Here is a 4,875-nt window from a genome sequence, read left to right as displayed (position 1 = left end):
TTAATCCTCAAATCTTAGTGATAGGTCTAGGTGGATAGTGTTCATGCGAATGCATACACTGGTTCTAGGAGTCCTTTACTCTTCATTATGAGTTGATGAGAGGTGTTGGTGATCTTTGGACACTCCATAGATAGAAAAAGCTCCTTGTAGTTTGTAAAGCACATTTTCGGTGCTTTGTGGAAACCATCATGTCTTCATCATTATTATTGTGTAAGCTTCTTTTCTTGAAAGATTGCATAGTGGTTTGTATGAATCTAAGTTAGAGAGAGTCATCAATCTCCTCAAATTTTAACTTGGTATCAGAGCGACCTTCCTTGGGCCAGGCTGTGTGTGTGTGTGTGTGTGTGTGTGTGTGTGTGAGAGAGAGAGAGAGAGAGAGTTCTACAATTTTCTTCTGTGTGAAGATATGTAAGATAATAACCCATTTGTGGCATGGAGATTATATGCTTTGTCTTTGTCAACAGTGGTTCTTCAGTGCTCTACTTGAGGACTATATGTGATGGCTAATCAAAGTGGTGGTATCCTTATGACTCAAAGGCAATGAAAGCCAAAGAGTAGAGTTGTGTGTGTAGCAGATGAGCATACACACACTCACACAAACCCTAGAAGAGAACACACAAGGTGAGAGGCTGAAAATTCTTCTTCTTCTTCACACAACAAAAGAGGTCTACAAAGAAGATAAAGTGACTACATACATAATAGAGTATATACAAGTGGTCCATAACGTGAACACGCTAAGAGGGGTGGGTAGATGTGGACTAGTCGGTATAGTCCAGTTGTAGAATCTTTGGCGAAGATATGTCGGTGCCAGCTACCAAACCCGCCAGTGATGTAAATGTCGAATAATCATGCAGACGCTCGTGAGAGTTAGCTCATGTTGAGCTTGACATCTCAACACTCCCCCTCAAGCTCAACTCTAGCTCATGAACTCCAAGCATATCTCGAAATTTGTGGAGCTTCTCAGCTCCCAAGGCCTTCATGAAGATGTCAACGACCTGATCCTGTGTGCTGACGTAGGCCAAGTCAATGTCACCTACCAAGACTCTCTCCCTGATGAAGTGGTAATGAACCTCAATGTGTTTTGTCCTCACATGGAAAACTGGGTTCCTAGACAACTGTATACTGCTAAGATTGTCACAATATATGACAGCCTTTCTCTCCACATGCAACCCCAAATCAGCAAAACAAGTAGCTTACGTAACCAAGCTATCTCACACGCTGCCACCGCAGCTCCTTTGTACTCTACCTCTGTACTCGACAAGGCAACTATAGGCTGCTTCTTGCTACTCCATGTCACAATAGCACTCCCCAATGAAAACATAAATCCACTAGTAGATCTCATGTCTAAGATGCTACCTGTCCAATCTACATCTGTGTACCCATATAGCTCCAATGGTACACCTGCTGCATAAAACAATGCATAATCAATAGTGTCCCTCAAATATCGAAGTGTGCGTTGCACACTGTCAAGATGTGGTTTGTGCGGAACCTACATAAACTGGCTCTCTAAGCCAATAGTTCAACTCAAATCTGGCATGCTAATCATGACATAGATCAAACTCCCCACAATCTTCCGGTACATAGTGGGATCCTCCAACACATAAGCTGCATCTACACTAAGTTTGCCATTTTGATCTAATGGCACCAAGATTGACTTACAATTAGCCATCCCATACTTGGACAACATGTCCAATACATACTGTCTCTGTGTGACAGCCAAATACCCTCAGGCATGCGAATGACCTTAATTCCCAGCACAGATCTCCTAAATCTTAATCTCAAACTTCCTTTTGAGAAGACTTTTCACATGCTCAATCTCTTCCAACTTGTCACCCCCAACAATAAGATTATCTACATAAATGGTGATGATCACAATACCCTTATCACTCTTGCGCACATACAAGAAGTGATATGCATCTGCCATATGAAAACCAATAGTGACAAGATACTCAGCAATCTTGTCATGCCATGCTCGTGGAGCTTGCTTTAGCCCATACAAGGCCTTACGACGATGCTTACACACATAATACTCTGGGTGACCTGTATCCTCGAAACCTGGTGGCTAATCCATATACACCTCTTCTTGCAAATCACCTTGCAAGAACGCATTTTTTACATCCATCTGATGTAAAAACTAGCCTTTAGCTCCAGCCACCGCAATCACAACTCTCACAGTTGCCATCTTTCCAACTGGGACAAATGTCTCCTCATAATCAATCCCATGTGTCCGCACATATCCTTTGGCTACCAATATAGCCTTGTACCTTCTTATGCTACCATCACTGTTATGTTTCACTTTATATAGCCAATAGCTTTCTTACCTTCAGGAAATGGCACCAAATCCCAAGTCTCATTTCCATACAATGCATCCATCTCCTCATCCATAGTTTTCTCCCAATACACATTTCCAATAGCCTCATCAAAACATGTGGGTTCTACAACTTGCACAACTTTTGCCATATAAGCATAGTGATGTGCCACATACCCATCATAAGTCAATCTCTGCACAGGGTTTTTGACTCTTCCAGATCTTCGTAACTTTACATTCATGGCTTCCATAGCCTTCTTCACACCAGGTGTCCTCATTGCTGGAATCCCAGGCTCCTCATCAAGGCTCATCTCCAAGCCACTAGAATATCCATCAACAAGAGAATGCCCTATAGAAATATCAACCATACCAAGGGGCTTAACCACTTTCTCTTTGCCTTTATGTGATGTACCAACTACATTTTCAAAACTGGTATTATAACACAGCCTGCCACTCCACGGTCTATTAATAGACCCACTGGATGAGGACTATCCTAGTCCACTCAATGACTATGATTGCTGACTTGCATTCTGTGCAACCACATTTCCACTTACATTAGCCCCAACAGCATCTTTTTCAGCAGCATACCAACTACTCATCTCATCAAATACAACATTCCTACTTACCCTCAATTCACGTGTAGCATAATTGTAACATCTATATCTCTTTTGCTCAAGGGAATACCCAATAAACACGTCCATGGTCAGGACGCTTAAGACATGATAGTGTGAGCACTAGGAGTAGTGCTCTGTATAAAGGGAAAAAGAAGGTTGAAGGAATTGGCATTACAGGTTATGAGTCGTCAAGTTCAGAAAGTTTGGATGAGGAACTTGGCATACCATTTTTACGCTCACCAGGTGCAAGGCAGGATAGATATGTGCCTTCACATGCTAGAGTGACAGGTGTTTATAGTGATCCGCATGCATTGCGGAGATCCCAAAGGGTCAAGTATCCAATTGACAGGTTGATATATCGTGACTTTGCTATGCATTACACATATATGACCTCTTTGGTGAAGCATGTGGAACCTACATGCTATGCAGAAGCATGTATGGGAGAAGGCAATGGATGTTGAGATGACGCATTGGTCCATAATGAAACTTGGGATTTGGTTGCCTTACCACACAAGGCAAGAATGTTATTGGTTGCAAATGGGTTTATAAGGTGAAATGCAAATCAAATGGTTCCATTGAGCACCATAAAGCACGACTGGTAGCTAAGGGTTATGCACAAACCGAAGGCTTGGATTATGATGAAACATTTAGTCCAGTTGCAAAGATGGGAACAGTGATGAGAGCAGTCATTGCTATGGCTGCAGCAAATGGTTAGGAAATGCATCAAATGGATGTGAAAAATGCATTTCTAAATGGTGATTTACAAGAGGAAGTTTATATGGCACAGCCAGAAGGATATGTACACCTGAGGTACCCCACTCACGTATGTAGGTTAAAGAAAGCATTATATGGTTTGAAGCAAGCACCTCGTGCTTGGAGTGATAAGATAAGCCGATATCTTATCTCCATTGGATTTTAGGTTTCTTCAGCAGATTCTTCACTCTATGTGAGGAAAACAGATTATGGGATTGTCTTGCTTGTCATCTATGTGGTGATTTGACAGGAGATCATGCTACAGATGTTATGCATGTCAAGAAGGCATTGAGTGGGCAGTTTGATATGAAAGACCTGGGTGAATTGAGATATTTTCTTGGGATTGAAGTGATCAAAGACCATGCAAGAACATGGTTAGTGCAACGCCAATATGCATTGGATATGTTGGCAAGATATGGGATGACAGAGTGTAAGCTAATGAGTACACCTTTGGAACAGAATGTGAAGCTGCGGGCTGATTTTGGTGAAGAGTTGGATGATCCATCTATGTATAGAAAGATGGTTGGTTGGCAGTCTTATTTACATGACTATCATAATACGAGTGGATCTCAGTTATGCTGTGGGGCTAGTAAGCCAATTTATGCAAAGCCCTAGAAAACCTCATTTGCATGCAGTGAGACGCATTATGCGCTATGTAAAGACCACTGCACATTATGGTCTTCTTTATGAGCATGGTAAAGGCTTGGATGTACACGGCTACATAGACGCAGATTGGGTAGGTAGCTTGTATGACAGGAGGACCACTAGTGGTTATGCCTTTATATTTGGAAGTGCAGTGGTGAGTTGGAGCAGTAAGAAGCAACCTACTGTTGCTTTATCCAATACAGAGGCTGAATACAAGGATGTAGCCATGGCTGCATGTGAAGGAGTATGGTTAAAGAGTCTCTTGGCTGATTTGGCTGAGCCTATTGATGGCACGGTTGTCATTCATTGTGACAACATGAGCAGCATACAATTGGCCCGGTCTTTCATGCGTAGACCAAACATATAGAGGTCCAATATCATTTTTTCAGAGAGAAAGTGTTGGTACAGTGGGTTTGCAGTATGTGAAGATTGAAGAGCAGGTGGACGACATCTTTACAAAGCCACTTAGCAGAGAGAAGTTTGAGTGCTTCCGTACTATGTTGGGAGTACATGGGATGGGCTTGAGGGGGAGTGTTGAGAGCTTTGATAGCCCAA

This window comes from Cibotium barometz, chromosome 44 (assembly GCF_041138505.1).
Source record: "Cibotium barometz isolate CiBa-2024 chromosome 44, ASM4113850v1, whole genome shotgun sequence".
Lineage (NCBI taxonomy): Eukaryota > Viridiplantae > Streptophyta > Polypodiopsida > Cyatheales > Cibotiaceae > Cibotium > Cibotium barometz.
Note: the sequence above shows the minus strand (reverse complement) of the source record.